The sequence below is a fragment of the Pseudorca crassidens genome, chromosome 5 (assembly GCF_039906515.1).
Source record: "Pseudorca crassidens isolate mPseCra1 chromosome 5, mPseCra1.hap1, whole genome shotgun sequence".
Lineage (NCBI taxonomy): Eukaryota > Metazoa > Chordata > Mammalia > Artiodactyla > Delphinidae > Pseudorca > Pseudorca crassidens.
In genome coordinates this window covers 92,326,109-92,345,787 of record NC_090300.1, presented here as the reverse complement: position 1 = coordinate 92,345,787, position 19,679 = coordinate 92,326,109, and the positions used below count along the sequence as shown (strand labels likewise).

General features: G+C 35.3%; 1 protein-coding gene across 1 annotated transcript in view; it reads right to left on the bottom strand.

Annotated features, from left to right (window-relative positions):
• LOC137224294 (uncharacterized) overlaps nucleotides 1-19,679 on the bottom strand; it is a 480,626-nt gene that overhangs the window by 125,740 nt on the left and 335,207 nt on the right. Inside the window, exons 6-7 of the mRNA XM_067737162.1 lie at nucleotides 16,280-16,495; nucleotides 12,145-12,302 (exon numbers count right to left, since the gene is read on the bottom strand). The gene's annotated coding sequence lies outside the window, so the exon portion shown is untranslated. The remainder of the gene's footprint in view (nucleotides 1-12,144; nucleotides 12,303-16,279; nucleotides 16,496-19,679) is intronic.

Sequence of the window (19,679 nt, the reverse complement as noted above, 5' to 3'; positions counted from 1 at the left end):
AGACAAATACCGTATGCTAACACATATATATGGAATTTAAGAAGAGAAAAAAATGTCATGAAGAACCTGGGGGTAAGACAGGAATAAAGACACAGACCTACTGGAGAACGGACTTGAGGATATGGGAAGGGGGAAGGGTGAGCTGTGACAGGGCGAGAGAGAGTCATGGACATATACACACTACCAAACGTAAGGTAGATAGCTAGTGGGAAGCAGCCGCATGGCACAGGGACATCGGCCCGGTGCTTTGTGACCGCCTGGAGGGGTGGGATAGGGAGGGTGGGAGGGAGGAAGACACAAGAGGGAAGAGATATGGGAACATATGTATATGTATAACAGATTCACTTTGTTATAAAGCAGAAACTAACACACCATTGTAAAGCAATTATACCCCAATAAAGATGTTAAAAAAAAAAAAAGAAACAGTTATGTATCCTCCAAATTCTCCCTTCCCAACCTGACTGCCATGCATAGAATAGGCAATCAATAAATATTGGTTGAATTAATAAATGAATAAATTTAACCAGGACATGTTGCTCTTAATATATCAATAGCTTGCTCTTGATGTGTAATCTTCTCCATGTAGTAAATTTAAAACTCTTCTGATTATAAAATAATAATATTCATCATAGATAACCTTGAATATGCACAAGGAAAAGTAACCAAGATGCTACCACTTAGAGATAACACTATTAATCTTTTTGTTGCCGTGGTTTTTTTGTGAACAAATTTGGAGTATATGTTCATATTTTAGAAACACTTTTTTCATCTAATACATCATGAGTTTTGTTTTGTGTCACTGAGGAAATTTCTAACGGCTTCTATTTCTTTATTAGCTATATTGTATTAAATTATTTTATATTACTTCATTTTGGATTAGTAAATATTTAATTTATGGACTCAATTGTTTCCCTTCCCAATACATGTGTTGAATCCCTAACCACCAGTATCTCAGAAGGTGACTGTATTTGGAGATAGGGTCTTTAAAAAGGTAACTAAATGGGATCCTTAGTGTGGACCCTAATTCAATATGACTTTGTAATCTTATAAAAAGTAGAAATTAGGACACAGACAACAGAGACAGTGGGGTGACCATGTGAGGACATAGCCAGAAGGCAGCATTTGCAAATCTGCAAGTCAGTGAGAGAGGGAGGCCTCAGAAAAAACCAAACCGGCTGACACCTTGATCTTGGACTTCTAGCTTCTGGAATTGTGAGAATATACATTTCTGTTTTATAAGCCACCCAGTCTGTGATCTTTTCTTATGGCAGCCCTAGTAAACTAATATGCTTTATTTCCAATTTTTAATTTTCGTAAATAAAGCTATTGTTTCAAAAAAAATCTTTGTGCACATCTCTGATTATTTTCTCACATAAAAGTTTTACAAAAAATTGTTTTAAAATTTTTATGGGAAAGCCTTTAATACATTTTCAAATGGTCTCATTAAAAGTTATATTTTGAACCATGCAAAAATTTTACCAACTCAATAAACAAAGAAAAAAACATATCACCCTGTGTTTAATTTTGCATTTTTTCAAATTCAAGTGAAGGAGAACTTTTTTCAAATGGTTATTGGCCATTGTTTTTGTGGTATTGTGATGTGCAAACTTTATAGTCTTAATGCACATGTAAGTACACAGTGATTAGTTTTGCATGTATTCGAACATATATATTTACATATGATATGTGTTCTCTGCCCTTGCTTTTATCAGTCAACAATACTTCGATATTTATTTGCATGGTACAGTTAGTTGCATGGTATAACATTATTCTGTATGACTACATCTCAACTATTTACCTATTCTCTTATCAATGGATTTTTCGATTATTTGTTTTTTTATTACCAACATAATTGCTATGAGCATATTTGTATCTTTGCACCTTGGACAAAATTTTGCTATGATATGTGTCAATAAATGAAGTTACTGCCTTTACTAGTTGGAAGGAACAGTGTAATATAATGGTTAAGAGGATGAACTCTGAAGCCAGACTGCCTAGATTCAATGCTGTTTGTACCAGTAATGGGCTTTTGATGCTGGCCAAGTTACCCAAACTCTCTATGTCAATTTCCTCATATATGAAGTGATAAAAATTACAGTATGTACCTCACAGCTATAAGGATAAAATGAAATAGTATTTGTAAATTTAGGAAAATAACTGGAACATAGTAAACACTCCACAATGTTCACTGTATTTCCAACAATATAAGATAATAATAAATTATTTTCCAAAGTGGTCATATGAATTGATACTTCCACTAGTGGCACATATGAGTTCATGCACTTGATGTTGTGGGCTTTAGTCCAAGATAAATGGAAATAGCTATAATTTTCACTGTCACTGTTATACATTTTTCAAGTGTATTCATTTATCTCAGTTTAGTCATTCTCCTTTCAAAAAACTTTTAGGGCTTCCCTGGTGGCACAGTGGTTGAGAATCTGCCTGCTAATGCAGGGGACATGGGTTCGAGCCCTGGTCTGGGAGCATCCCACATGCTGCGGAGCAACTAGGCCTGTGAGCCACAACTACTGAGCCTGCGCATCTGGAGCTTGTACTCCGCAACAAGAGAGGCCGCAATAGTGAGAGGCCCGCGCACCGTGATGAAGAGTGGCCCCCGCTTGCCACAACTAGAGAAAGCCCTCGCATAGAAACGAAGACCCAACACAGCAAAAATAAACAAATAAGAAAAAGAAAAACTTTTAGATTGTTCTCAATCTAATCTTGCTATTACAAACATCACTGCTTTGAATATTTTTGTATGTGACTCTTGGTGTCTGTTGGCAAACGTTTCCCTCTGGTTCATGCAAAATGTAGGTTATCTCAAAGATAAGAATGTACACAATATTTGAGAGTGAATCAATTACAGAGCCCTAGATGATGTATCTATGTCTAAGGTTTAGATTCTAATGTCCAATTCTCAAAGATTTCTAGAATTTTTTTCTCCCAAGCAGTCCTAATATGTAGTCTATTCCCAAGATACAAAAGCTGATTAGTTTTCTCTACTTGGAAGGGATTCAGTTGTGGCTGTATTTCTGGAAAGGAATGGAGAGTTTAAGAGAACTTCAGAAATGGAGTAATAAGTGCCATAGCATACCCAGAGAATATATATCATATATAAATAAATATATTTAATACCCTCAGGATTTCAGAGCTGTATCTGCCCTCCACCAGCCATAGTCTCTCACCATTGGACAGCAGAAGGAATCATCATGGAATAAAGGAAACATTCCAAGGTTATTCCAGAATGTGCAGGTGAGGCACATGCAGCCTCTGAGACTAAGAAAAAAAGTGTCTTCTGCCTTCCCTTTTTGCTGAGATGACATCAATCATCCTCAATTTCTTGCTCTCTTATTTAGTCACTTCTTTAGTATTCATCTCTACTAACGTGTCACCACAGCCTGTCATTACAATCAAAGGATAAAATCAAACATAAAATGTGAATAGAGGCTACATTAAAAGATTATCTGTTTGCTCGTCACAGAACCACTGGCAGCTGCCTTAATTCACAGTTGGCTCCCTCATCTTATTTGCCCTTTCTCAGGCTGGGGCTCTCATCCTTCCTTCTGCAATGGCCAGAGTCATTGGTTTCATCCACCTTGTCAGCTGCAAGGTGGGAAAAAACATTAATGCGTACAAATGACCTTTTAAGTAATCACTAACCCCAGAAAAACAAGACGGTAGGAGTCTCCACTGGATTAGATTATAGTATGTCTTTCAAATTAATTCAGATCTAGAGTCCTAGGTCTTGAAATAAAGACAGAATGAAAGTGTCAAACATTGTGTTTTTACAAATATGATGAAAATGACACACAAAGTTAGTGCTGGTTTACAAACTACTTGAGCTCAGGGCTTCAAATTCCTCGTAGTTATAGTGCTAAAACTTGTTTTAAAGAAGAAGTACAATGGTTCATGTTAACATGGCTAAAACAAGATGGAAAAGTGAAACGAGCACTGGAAATGAAGTCAAGAGGCATCACTGGTCTTTTACAGGCTGTGTTACTTTGTGCAAGTCACTAAGTTCTCTGACTTTATATTCTTACTTTGGTAAGAATAAACATGGAATTCAATAATTATTTTCACTCAATAACCTGAATAGTTGTCTCCTTGATCCATGTAGGAAGGCAAATGGGCAGAAGTCTGGGATGTTCCTCTCCATGTTAACCAGAGTTACTTTGATCTGTTTCATATACTGGATTAGACAATCTCTGAGGTGCTTTGCATGGTCTCTGAATCAACTTAGAAAACTACAACTGTTGTTCTCAACCCCGGCTGCAATTAGAATCTTCTTGGGAACTATAACAATCCCAGTACCTGGAACACATCCTCAGAGACTGACTTAATTGGCCATGGTAGGGCCATGCCAGCAATAATATTTAAAAGCTCTCCAGGAGATTCTCTGCAACTAGGGTCAAGAAACCCTGCTCTCAGGGTTTATGAATACATGACTGGATTGGGAGGGACTCCTGCTTTGTCCATTTACATTAGTCCACATGCCAAACACCCAAAACCTTTCAGTCGGCAAGAAATTAGGCAGCAGACTTGAAAGAAATTGAATAAATATTTCCTCTTTTTATTAATCTCTCTGGCTAGACTTTTCATGGAGATGGATTGTTATGAGTCTGAGCAGCAACTGGTGTGTTCCTAGGCCACTGAGATGATGAGCAGGGGAGAGTCTGGGAAAAGCTAGACTAGGATGAATAGATTCAGTGAACCTCAGTGCATTTATAGGAAACTTGGTAAGCCTTTCAGAAAGCCAGCAGACTTCCTAAATCAATATCCTAGGGCAGCGTTTCAGCAATAACCATGCCAATCTTTCCTACTGTGTATAGGTGAAGCAGCAAGAATCCATGAATTAGTGACAGTTCCATTCTCATTCAATATACACCTAATCTGTCCCTGGTTCAACAGTTGTGGCTACTCAGCTGACTCCTGTTGACTCTTTTCAGCTCCAAACTTTGTGGCCTAGAAAATCTGTCCTTCCTACATACATAGCAACTCAGTACCCGATTCATTAGCTCTACTAACATTCTTCCCAAGACATGGGATCATTCTACATTTCATGTTTTACAGAGATGCTTTTGTAAAATTTGCATCAGAGAGCTGTATTAATTCCATTTCTATTGCCAAAAATGCAAAAATTTATTAATCTATTTTAAACACAAGTGAGAAAAACTATTAAACTTTCTTTGTAATATGAATGTACCCATTATGAACATAAGCTTGATTAAATGAAAAGTTGACTTTTATTACAATACGGCAGCATACTGATAAGTGATAAATGGGGATAATAGTTTATTATTAATATGTATGACAATGCAGTAATTATTCATAACCTTAGGTATACAGTCTGAAAAATAGCTTAATAAAAGTAGACAGATGATAGCTAGAGATAGATACTCATAAATCAGGGAGAGTATGAAAATGGCCTATGAAATCATTAAAAATGAATAGTCTAGGAATGGCAAAGAACAGAGTTATACCAGACACCAGTGCATCCATCCTTATTTTAATTCAGAAGCTACCTTAGGCAAGGGGATGATTGGTCCTGGTTCAAGGCTGCTAAGTACAATGTCAAGTTTTAAATACTTAACATGCAAATGCTCAGATTTTAGGGTAAATGGTTGAGAGTAGAGGAAAAGATGGTCTCTCCTCTTTGTTTGAGAAAATAAGTGATAAAAAAGAAACCATTAAGATGTAATAACTAAATACAGTAATAATAGGGGCTATCATTTAAAATCACTATGCGCCAGGCACTAATAGATATAATAGATGTTTTATATATTTGATCTCCTTGAATCATGCAAGATGTATATTATTACCTTGTGTTACAGGTGAAGAAACTGCCTCTTAAATATTAAATAACTAGCCCAATCCATATAACTCCTAAATAACAGAGGTAAATTCAAACCCAGGTCTCTCTGTTTTAGTTCTCTGTGAGTGTCAGTGGATATAATTATTAGGATGCATAGCAACTGACATATGAAGCCAGGAACTATTTTGACTAAAGCATTGGTAAAACATCTTGGGGAAAATAAGCCATTTATTAGCTATTTTCTGTGTCAGTCCCTATTTCCTCATTTCCAGAATGAATAACCGCACCTTCCTGGAAGCAAGTTCATGCTCATTTAATGAGATTCCCATAGCCCCCATTCCATGAATAGCACCTTTATTCACCCAGCTAGATACCTGAAAGTCAACCTGACCTCACACCCATGTCTGATTTGGCCAAGTCTAATTGTTTCCAATTCTAAATAGCTCTCATATCCCTCTCTTAATTTCTATCTCACTTACATACATTAGTTCAAAGACATATCAGTTCTCACCTGGATTATTCTCACTATTCTTTAATCCATTATTTTCACTGCTATGAGAAAGATCTGTCTAAAAGGCTAATTTGATCACTTTTTCATGATTCTGCAATCAGGCATGTACTATAGTTCAACAACTTCATCCCTATGGATATACCCAACAGAAATGCATACATGTTCACCAAATGGCATATACTAGAATGTTCATAACAATTCTATACAAAATAGTAAAAATTAGAGACCACCTAACTGCCTGCCTTTGGAATGGATAAAAACATTGTGGCATATGTACACAATGAAATATCATATAGCAATGAGGACAAAAAAAAACTGAACTACATACAAGTAAAATGTTTGTATGTACAAACATTTTAAAAAGTCAAAAACATGCAAAACTAAGCTATGCTTTTAGAAATAGGACCAAGTTTACTCATGGAGCTGGGGATAGCATCTGGAAGTGGGTGCTGGTAATGTCCCATTTTTCTGTCTAGGTCTTGGTTACATGTGTGTGTTCATATGAATAGTTATAAAGAGTATTAACACTTATGATATGTTCACTTTTCTTTTATGTGTGTTATATGTCAATAAAAAGTAAAACAAAAAAGAAAAGAACAAAAAACCTTCAATCATTCTCCAATGCCTTTCAACTCTTGCTTCTCTCCTACATATATCTGTATTAGTCAGGATTCTCCAGAGAAACAGAACCATTCAAGTCCAAAGGTGGGTTAAGGAAGAATTCCCTCTTCTTCAAGGGAGGTCAGTCTTTTTCTATTAAGGCCTTCAGTTGATTGGATGAGGCTCACCCACATAATTAAAGGGAATCTGTTTTACTCAGTCTGCTGATTTAAATGTTAATCTCATTTTAAAAATACCTTCACAGACACATCTAGAATAACACTTGATCAAGAATCTGGTTACTGTGGCCTAGTCAAATTGACACATAAAATTAACCATCACAGTACTCTCTTATAAGCCATATTGAATTACTTAGCGTTCCTCAAATGTACCCATGTCTGTAATATCTTTTTACTAGAACATCTTTATCCGCCTTCGTCCTCAAACCTTTGCTTTATCACTTTCCCACTCTCCTTTTCTGCGTCATTTACTCCCATTCATTCTTCAAGCCACAGTTCAGGCATTACTTCCTTTGAAAATCCTTCCTGAACCTCCACCTTTTTAGTCTTACCTCTGCCATAAAACTTAACCACCGCACCCCAGTATCATATTGATTGGTCTAGTTCTCTCCCTATCTCTCTAAAGCACTGAGTTTCACTGAGACCAAGTCAGCACATATTTAAAATCAGAGGCATCTGGGGTGGTTACCTTGGGGTCCAATGTGCTATGCAGACACTGAAGATGATGAGATCTGGTTAAATGAAGGAATGAGTGAGGGAATGTACAAATAGGATTCACACCTTCTAATACAGATTTCCTAGACACTACTGTTGCTATACCGAGCTTTGGCCCCACTGCCTCCCCTTCCTCGCTCTAGCCATTTTTGTCTCACAGCAAATGTCTGAGGTCATCTCCATACAATACCAAAACCATCACTTGGTTCAGTTGTCAGTAAAATCAAACAGAAAGAATCTGATCACTTGCTTTTAAGATGACCATATTGATTGTTACTGAGTTAACAGCCTAGGGTACTCAAAATAATTGATTACACCACTGAAGCCTCAATGTAAACTTCTAATTACTCTAACACGTACCATCCAGTTAAATTGGGAAGTAATTGGTATAAGTTCACATTAGTGGAGTTTTTTAATATACAAGATGGGATTATGTCACAGGTAAAGAATAGGTAGATCAATCACCTTCTCAGGGATTCTTTTTTTCAGAAGCAGTGGTAACTATTGGTTTGTACTCTGTTCCTCACTATTTCTGAGCAATATTAAACTGGTTTAGGTCTTCTTGTCCCTCTCCCAGCACCTCATTAGTAAATCTTTTTTTGTATTTAATACAAAATGTAGCCCATAGGCATTAATGAAGACTCATTCAAAAAGTCACAAGGTCATATTTAATAAGAAAATTCTTTTATAGATCATTGCTTCATGCCAAGTTATGCTCTGTTCTGAAAATGCCCAAACTGAAGAAAATAGTCATTTGCTTGCTGAATAAAGTTAATATTTCACTGCTTAAAAATGTAGCTTGTTAACAATTTTGGAATCCATTTCCTTTTATAAATTAATTTAAACTTTCCCAAAGTCCAAGAAAGTGTTTACCCAAAAAGGGAAATCCATACTCAAACATCTTTAATGAATGTTGCGTGCTATGATGTATCAACTTGACTAGATTCACAACAAATATGTCTTCTTAAAACCTTTGAAAAGTCTCGCTGTAAGAAAATCTGATCAACCCAGCATTTTCTAAACCTATGTGACCACAGAATTTCCCAATTTTTAAACCAAATAAACCATTGCATTCATTTATTCTCTTTTAAAATTCTATCACTATTATCACTAATGTTCAGTAACTTTTATTAATTGTTATTATTGGCTTACTCCATGCAGAGCACTATGTAGGCATGGAAAATGTGGAGTGGGATAAGACATGACTCCTGAACAGAAGGTGCAATAAATTCTAGAAGAAAGAGAGAAGATACTTAATATTACAAATAAACTGTAAGTTCAAACAGACTTGAGTTTAAACTTCAGCTCAGCCACCTAAGAATTTTGCAACCTTGGACATAATATTTAAACTATTTTTATATCAATGTCTTCATTTGTAAAATGAACATAAATAATAGTGTGTACTTCAAGTCATTATTTTAGGAATTAGATATTGTGTATAAAACATTTAATACAGTATATGAATCATAGTAAGTGCCCAATAAATGGCGCCGATAATGATAGTAAGAAATGAGGAAGAGGACAGGAGCAGAAGGAGGACAATTTGATGGAGGCAAAAAGATAACATAAGAGATTTTGTTAAAGGTCAAATTAATTATGCAATTATTCTGATCAACGGTGGAAAAGATCAACTAAGGTGGACAAAATAAATCAATCAAAAAGAACCAACTTAGAAGTTATGTAGAGATTTGTGGTTTGTATTCATACTTTGCCATATATATCTTTTCTTATTTAAATGCAATGTTAATGTTAATAATTTTCATTTTCTTTTTTATACTTATCATTATATAATTTATTATATTGTGTGAGCCTTGAAACAGGCAGATGCTGTGATTTTATTTCTATATTAGAGATGAAACTCCACAGAAGAAAACTGCCAGTTAGAAACAAAGACTCCAGATAAATAGAATCTTCTAGTTCCTGACAAGTTATCATCCATTAGACTTCATTAATTCAAGGATCTAGTCCTAGCCCCAGAATACAAATATGTTACTTTTCTCCTATCTGATTCTCCTATCTGTGAACAAAATGGCATGGCTTTCAAATCACATGCTGACAAAATTTGCTTTAAAGCATCACAACTAATTAGCTTTGTAAATAGTAAGAATATTTACAGGGGTATGCAAATGTCTTCTATAAAGAGCTAGATAGTAAATATTTTAAGCTTTGCAGGCCATATGGTCTCTGTCACAAATACCCAACTCTGCCATTTTAGCACAAGAGCAGACATAGATACACACACACACACACACACACACACACACACACACACACAGAGGCACACCACAAGCCATTATTATTAATATCATTTTAAGCTTTAAAAACTGGTTTAACTGTACATTCCCTTTAATTCTTTTGAGGAATATGTTATTGGTATATTGTTGCTCTTTTGAAGTTAATGAGTATTCATTACCTCTATGAATTATTTTCCTTGTTTTAGTTTCACTCATTCTATTTTAATACATATGGGTATGCTTTTGTTATATTCCATTCTTTCTTCAAAAATTTCTTCTTTCCACTCTCTCTCTCTATTCTGCACCTAGGATTCTACTCACATATATGTTGGATCCTTTCACACATTCTAGAGTTGCTGCTTACCTTTTCTTCTGTATTTTCCACCTTTTAATGCCTCTTTGATTTTAATACTTTCTCTGGTCCTGTACTCTCTTCTTTTATAACAAGTATGCAGTTAAATCACTTTTTTAAATCAGTGCCTAATAAGTCTCAGAGATATGTTAACCAAACAAAAAATAAGCTAAATTAATCATGTACTAGCTTGTTGGCATTAGTAGTTGAAGCTACTTTGGGAGAATTGAATATTCAAAGCTTGCAGTTTTCTCATACATAAGACAAATACACTTCACCAGGAAGACAAAAACTCTCAGGAAGAAAGTCCAACAGATTTTCAACATGTAGAAGTGAGTGCACTGAGATAACTGCTGTAGCACTAAACATGGATGCTATGAATTCTCTCTGGGATCTTGGATCCTCAAGTTCTTTCTTCCTTGGAACCCGACTTCCTTCATGGATCTTCAAGAACTTAGTATTTTCCTGTGTCTTATAATATTTATTTCAGCTTTAATAATTTTTCTTGGTGGGAAAGAAAATTTTCAGCCGAAATGACCAGAAGCAGAAGTCAACTAATTCTTCCATTTTTTTAATTTAAAATATGAAAAGTGAGATATAAGCTCCAGAACACTAGAGATGAGTCCATGATGACTTCTAGTAACTAGTCCTACAAAATACTAGGTTTGAAGCTCAACAAAAATGAACACCTGGGGGAAATTCTCAAATATTTGGAAACCAAATAGCACACTACTACATAAGCCATGAGTTAAGGAAGAAATCAAAAGAGACACTAGAAAGTGTTTTGGGTTAAATGAGAATGAAAATAAATTAAAATTTGTGGAATGTAGTTAAAGCATTGTTTAGAGGGATAATATAGCACTAAATGACTATATAAGAAAAGAAGAAAGATCTCAAGCCAGTTCTTAGCTTCTACTTTAAAAATTAGAAAAGAAAATTTAAAATTTTTAAAAAGCAGAAGAAACACCAGAAAATAAATCAATGAAATAGAAAGCAGAAAAACAATAAAGAATACCAATAAAATGAAAAAACTAGTTCTTTAAGAAGATCAATATAATTGATAAATCCTCAGTCAGACTAATTGAAAAGAAAAAAAGATATATATGTCCAATATCAGGAACGAGAGACGTGACATCGCTAGATTCTATACATATTAAAAACAAAGTCAGAAAATAACATAAACAAGTTTATGCTCATAAATTTGGCAACTTATAAATAGAAAAATTCTTTGAAACATACAAATCCAAAAATAAACCAAATAAGAGATTACTACAAGCAACTATAATGCCAATAAAATGGACAACCTGGAAGAAATGGACAAATTCGTAGAAATGCACAACCTTCCGAGACTGAACCAGGAAGAAATAGAAAATATGAACAGACCAATCACAAGCACTGAAATTGAAACTGTGATTAAAAAACTTCCAACAAACAAAAGCCCAGGACCAGATGGCTTCACAGGTGAATTCTATCAAACATTTAGAGAAGAGTTAACACCTATGCTTCTCAAACTCTTCCAAAATATAGCAGAGGGAGGAACACTCCCAAACTCATTCTATGGGGCCATGATCACCCTGATACCAATACCAGACAAACATATTACAAAAAAAGAAAATTAGAGACCACTGGCACTGATGAACATAGATGCAAAAATCCTCAACAAAATACTGGCAATCCGAATCCAACAATACATTAAAAGGATCATACCATGATCAAGTGGGACTTATCCCAGGGATGCAAGGATTCTTCAATATATGCAAATCAATGTGACACACCATATTAACAAGCTGACAAATAAAAACCATATGATCATCTCAGTAGATGCACAAAAAGCTTTTGACAAAATTCAACACCGATTTATGATAAAAACCCTCCAGAAAGTAGGCATAGAGTGAACTTACCTCAACATAATACAGGCCATATATGACAAACCCACAGCCAACATCGTCTTCAATGGTGAAAAACTGAAACCATTTCCGCTAAGATCAGGAACAAGACAAGGTTGTCCACTCTCACCACTATTATTCAACATAGTTTTGGAAGTTTTAGCCACAGCAATCTGAAAAGAAAAAGAAATAAAAGGAATCCAAATCGGAAAAGAAGTTGTCACTGTTTGCAAATGACATGATACTATACATAGAGAATCCTAAAGATGCTACCAGAAAACTACTAGAGCTAATCAATAAATTTGGTAAAGTAGCAGGATACAAAATTAATGCACAGAAATCTCTTGCATTCCTATACACTAATGATGAAAAATCTGAAAGTGAAGTTAAGAAAACATCCCATTTACCATTGCAAGAAAAAGAATAAAATATCTAGGAATAAACCTACCTAAGGAGACAAAAGACCTGTATGCAGAAAACTATAAGACACTGATGAAAGAAATTAAAGAGGATACAAATAGATGGAGAGATATACCATGTTCTTGGATTGGAAGAATCAACATTGTGAAAATGACTCTACTACCCCAAGCAATCTACAGATTCAATGCAATCCCTATCAAACTACCACTGGCATTTGTCCCAGAAGTAAGACAAAAAATTTCAGTTTGTATGGAAACACAAAAGATTCCGAATAGCCACAGCAATCTTGAGAAAGAAAAATGGAGCAGGAGGAATCAGGCTCCCTGGCTTCAGACTATACTACAAAGCTACAGTAATCAAGACAGTATGGTACTGGCACAAAAACAGAAAGAGAGATCAATGGAACAGGATAGAAAGCCCAGAGATAAACCCACGCACATATGGTCACCTTGTCTTTGATAAAGGAGGCAAGAATATACAGTGGAGAAAAGACAGCCTCTTCAATAAGTGGTGCTGGGAAAACTGGACAGCTACATGTAAAAGAATGAAATTAGAACACTCCCTAACACCATACACAAAAATAAGCTCCAAATGGATTAAAGACCTAAATGTAAGGCCAGACACTATCAAACTCTTAGAGGAAAACGTAGGCAGAATACTCTATGACATAAATCACAGCAAGATCCTTTCTGACCCACCTGCTACTGAAATGGAAATAAAAACAAAAATAAACAAATGGGACCTAATGAAACTTCAAAGCTTTTGCACAGCAAAGGAAACCATAAACAAGATGAAAGGACAGCCCTCAGAATGGGAGAAAATATTTGCAAATGAAGCAACTGGCAAAGGATTAATCTCCAAAATTTACAAGCAGTTCATGCAGCTCAATAAAAAAAAAAAACAAACAACCCAATCCAAAAATGGGCAGAAGACCTAAATAGACATTTCTCCCAAGAAGATATACAGATTGCCAACAAACACATGAAAGAACGCTCAACATCATTAATCATTAGAGAAATGCAAAACAAAACTATAATGAGATATCATCTCACACCAGTCAGAATGGTCATCATCAAAAAATCTACAAAAATAAATGCTGGAGAGGGTGTGGAGAAAAGGGAACCCTCTTGCACTGTTGGTGGGAATGTAAATTGGTATAGCCACTATGGAGAACAGTAAGGAGCTTCCTTAAAAAACTAAAAATAGAACTACCATATGACCCAGCAATCCCACTATTGGGCATATACCCTGAGAAAACCATAATTCAAAAAGAGTCATGTACCACAATGTTCACTGCAGCTCTATTTACAATAGCCAGGTCATGGAAGCAACCTAAGTGTCCATCAACAGATGAGTGGACAAAGAACATTTGGCACATATATACAATGGAATATTACTCAGCCATAAAATGAAACGAAATTGAGTTATTTGTAGTGAGGTGGATGTCATACAGAGTGAAGTAAGTCAGAAAGAGAAAAACAAATACTGTATGCTAACACATATATATGGAATCTAAAAAACAAAACTAAAATGGTCATGAAGAACCTAGGGGCAAGACAGGAATAAAGACGCCGACCTTCTAGAGGATGGACTTGAGGATATGGGGAGGGGGAAGGGTAAGCTGGGACAAAGTGAGAGAGTGGCATGGACATATATACACTACCAAATGTAAAATAGATAGCTAGTGGGAAGCAGCCGCATAGCACAGGGAGATCAGCTCAGTGCTTTTTGACCACCTAGAGGGTGGGATAGGGAGGGTGGGAGGGAGGGAGATGCAAGAGGGAAGAGATATGGGGATATATATATATGTATAACTGATTTACTTTGTTATAAAGTAGAAATTAACATACCATTGTAAAGCAATTATATTCCAATAAAGGTGTTATAAAAATTAAAAAAATAAACCAAATAGCCTTCTATTAAATAGATTTATTTTACAGCAAAAAAAGTGTGCCTAAAGTAAATTCTAGGCCCAGATGACTTTATTAATGAATGCTATCAAATAGTTAGGAAGAAAATAAGAGAAATCCTACAATGAAAAACAGCATTACCCTGAAACCAAAACCAGACAAAGATGTTAGGAGAAAGAAAACTACAGACCAATATTCTTCATGAGTATAATATAGATACTTGTATTTTTGTTTTTTAATTTAAGAAATCAAATCCTAGGATATACAAATCATGTCCAATTGGGGTTTATACCGAGAATGCAAAATATTTAAAAATCAGTCAATATAATTCACCATATTTTCAAACTAACAAAAGAAAAACCATGTGATATTCTTAAGAAATGCAGAAGAAAGCATTTGACAAAATCCAACATATACTCCTGATAAAAATTCTTAGCACAAAGGGAATGGAAAGAAGCCTCCCTATCTTGATATAGTGCACCTACAAAAAACATACAGCTAATAAATAAATAAAATTATCTATGTAGAAAATTCTATGGAACATACAAAAACACTACTACAACTAATAAGTGAGTTTGCAAAATAAAAGATTGTCATACAAAAATCAATTGTTTTTCTATGTATGGTATTAGCAAAAAATTGGAAATTTCAATTTAAAAATGTCATTTACAATATCATCAAAAAACTATGAAATACTTAAGGGTAAATCTAACAAAATGTGTTCAAGACCTGTACACTGAAAACTACAATATATTGCTGAGAGAAATTAAAGATCTCTAAAAACACAGAAAGTGACATATACAAAGCTCATGTGTCATAAATCTCAGTATTTTTAAATACCAATTCTCCACAAATTGGTTTATATATTTTACACAATACTATACAAAATCTCAACAGTATTTTTGAAGATATTAAAAAGCTAATTTTAAAATTCATATGGAAATGCAAATGGCAGAGAATAGTTAGAACAGCTTTGAAAGGACTTTAAGAGTTCTTCAAGTTATAGTAATCAAGAGGGGTTGAATTGGCATAAAAATAGGCAAACAGATCAATGCAGCAAAACAGAGTTCAGAAATAAACATACATGTGTATAGAAAACTGACTTTTGACAAGGGAAAGATCAATTTAGTGGAGAAAAAAATAGCCCCTCACTAAATGGTACTTCAACAACTGGATATGGTTATGTCAAAATAAAAGCAAATAAGCAAAACAAAATAAAATACAGCAGAAAAACTTTATACCTATACATTTAAAAAAACTGAAAATGGATCTTAAAACTAAATGTAAAACCTAAAACTATAAAATTCTAGAAGAAAATCTTTATAAATTTGGATTAGGTTGATTTCTTAGAAGTAATATCAAAAATATCATCCATACAAGAAAAGAAAACATAAATCAGACCTTAACAAAATAAAAACCTTCTGTTTTCTGGCACAATTAACAGAACAAAAACATAAGCCACAGACTGGGAGAAAATATTTGGAAATGATATATTTGCTAAAGGACTTGTGTCCAGAATATAATTTTTAAAGCTCCAAATTCAATAATAATAAAACAAACAACTCAGTAAAAAAAATGGACCAAAGATTTCAACAGTTACTTCACCAAAATGGCAAATAAGCACATAAAAAGATGATCATCTTTTCTTTTTCTCACCTTAATTAGTCATTAAGGAAAGGCAAATTAAAACCACAATGAGATACTACTGTTCACCTGCTAGAATGGCTAAAAGACTGACATACCAAATACTGGCAAGAATGTGGAGGAATTGAAACTATTATATATAACTGGTAGGAATGTAAAATGGTTCAAGCACTTACTTTGACAGTTTCTTTAAAAGTTAGACATGGGCTTCCCTGGTGGTGCAGTGGTTGGGAGTCCGCCTGCCGATGCAGGGGACGCGGGTTTGTGCCCCAGTCCGGGAGGATCCCGCATGCCGCGGAGCGGCTGAGCCCGTGAGCCATGGCCGTTGAGCCTGCGCGTCTGGAGCCTGTGCTCCGCAACGGGAGAGGCCACAGCAGTGAGAGGCCCGCATACTGCAAAAAAAAAAAAAAAAAAAAGTTAGACATACATTTAGCATATTATCTTGCCATTCCATTCTTAGGTACCTGTTAACCCAAGAGAAATAAAAGAATATCCACACAAAGACTTAAACACAAATGTATTTGTAATGTATTTGTCATGTATTTGTAATTGTAGTTGTAACACTCATGTATTTATAACTTACAAAAACTAGAAACAACCCAAAAATCCATCACAGGTAAATGGATAAACAAATTGTTGTATATTGGTACTATGGAATACTAATCAATGACGAAAAGAATGAACTGTTTATACATACAATAACATAGATGCATCTCAAGTTAATTATACTGAGTGACAGAAACAGTTCTAAAAAATGCAAGCAGACAGCAGATCAGTTGTTGCCTGAAGACAAGGGAATGGGAAGACTAGAAGGGGAGACTACAAAGGGGCATGAGGGAACTTTTGCAGGTGATGGATATGTCCACTATTTTGATGGTAGCGGTGGTTTCATGAGTACATTCATACATCTAAATTTATAAAATTGAACATTTTAAATGTGAAATGTGTTCAACATCTTACATCAGTGAAACTGTTTCAGTTTTGTAAGATGAAGAAGTTCTAGAGATTGGTTGCACAACAATGTGAATATATTTAATACTACTGAACTATACACTTAGAAATGGTTAAGATGGTAAATTTTATATTATGTGGTATTTTGTACCACAGTCTTTTAAAAATCCGCTTTTAAAAAAGTTAAAAGCATTCAGGACATCCATTTATTTATTGTTGGGGACAGACAGGATATTCTACCTGCCACACCCAAACGTGGGTCTGAGATGACTACCTTCACTTGTAGAGGAATGATGGGAAGTGGAAAAAATTCACTCATAACTCTGGAACACCATTTGAGGCAGTTGCAGTAGATAGACTTGTTTTAGTCTTTAGTAAAAGCATTAACAAATCTATGAAGAATAATTTCTGTGAAAGAAAGCTCTCACAAAAAATGTTGATAGAATTACTCATTATAGTATTTTATTTTTAAGGAAGGGCCTACAAAGCCTCATGCAATCCACTTCATTGTCACAAGTATTAATTCTGTTTTTCCCAAGAAAGAGAAAAAGTTATTAGTTTCATGGTGAAAGTCAAGAAGGGGATCTTTAGACTCAAAAAGGGGAATTTTACCCAAGATTGTACTAGATTGTACCAAGAACCAAGGTGTATCGTGAACTGGGTCTTAAATGCCAAAATTTGACAAGGGAGAGGATGTTTTAGGTATAGGAAACAGAATGGTCAAATCACAGTTTTGAAATAAGATTAATGAAAAATGTAGAGTTTTTTTTCAAATATCAATTTTATTGCTTTCCCCACTTTTCAGTTATCTGCTGAAATGCCACCTCATCAGACAGGACTCCCAATACCACATTGCATAATGTTAACCTTCAACCTTCTTGCTCTATCACCTTACTCAAATTTATTTTTTTCTTCAGAGAATTATTAGTACCTGATATTACATTATGTAGTAATGGAATACTTATTTGTTTACTCTGTTGCCTACAATAAAATAATATCCATGAATGCAGAGACACTGTCCACATGTCATTCACACTATGTCCTCAGAGCCTAAAATATTGCCTGGTGCACAGAAGGCACTGATTAAATATTTGAATGAATGGAGTTAAAATACCCGTTGGATTTGTGTATCTCCCTTGTAACTACTGTGCCATGAGGGGATCAGGAGTCAATCAATGAACTAGATTCTATCCTGCCATTTCTCACCCCAAACTCAAAGCGTTTGTGGGTCACAAACACGTTCTAACATAATCATTTGGAGTCAAAGCCCATACTTCATTTTAGTTCTTTTTTTATGTGTTCTATATCCCAGTCAGGTGTAAAGTTCCCTTACAACTCACATTCTAGAAAGTCTCCTCATTATAGGCTCCCTGGTTATCCTTGTAAATAACAAAGGAAATCAGCAAAAAAGAGTTAAATCTGCATCTCTGGACTGGCAGATTTATTTTATTTTCTGTCATAAATGTAGCTCTTGGAAAAAAAATTCACTAAGATTTATGCAGGTCATTACCAAGAAACTTCACACTGTAAAACTCTTAGAATAAAATAAAAAGAATCCTCATTAGTATAGCCAGATATCCCTGGGTGCTGACAAGGTTCTATAAACATAGAGACGGGCATCTGCTTGGTGGGTTTGATGAACCGCTATAAAAACAGGTACCAGGCACCCTCTCTTTAGCTCTCCTGGGTCCCATCCCTGGAGATCATAACCTCCTCCACTTTAGAGATGCAGGGTCAATTGTCCCAGCATCAGGACTTCCAGATGGGTCTGAAAGTAAAAAATTACATGGGTTGCTATGACAACTGTCTGACAGTGATATCTTGATCCCACATAATTTTAATAATGTCTATGGTCACTTCTATAAGCTGTAGGAGAGAGAAGTTCTGGAATAAGTTCTCCTAATGATAACCTGGTGTAAAGCAATTAGAACTAAAATATGCTTGAACCACTTCACAGCCACACCTCAAAATGCCACTTACCTGTAATTAACCACAGCTCCCAAGGCTCAATCATCCCCTACTATTACAGGTGCCCCCAAATTAAAATTACTTAAGAGATGACAACAGAAAGGAGGAGTGATAAAAAGCAAATTATGCTGCAAAATACATTTCCCCGTCTAGGTGTCAAGAGCTGGAAGGACTCTAATTAATGAGATGCGTAGATCCTGGTCCAACTGACATAAAGAAGGGGAGGTTCAGGAGGTTAAACAAAGGAGGCACTGTAGGAGGAGACAGAGCTAGAAGAAACCTGGGTCCCCCAACCACCATTTCAGTGCTTCTTCTACAAATACCTATAACATTCTAGAGTTGTGGTGTCTCAACATTTTTTCTTTTGTGGAAGAACCCCTTTCTCAAATTCCAGCTCAAAGCCTGATGTTACCAACAGGTAAAAGAGAGGTGATCTTATGGTAGAATTGGGGAGATATTCCCTAACACAAAATAGCAGGGCCCCAGCTTTGGTTTTCCTATCCATAGTTGAAGATTGGAAGGAACGACTAAGAAACAATTGAAAAGTTGTTGCAATCTGTCATTAGTGCTCATAGAACTGCTGCTCTACTACCCTCTTCTCTCTTTGGTAACCTGGCCTGTCCCTACTCCTGATGCATATAGCCCTTCTGTGTGCTA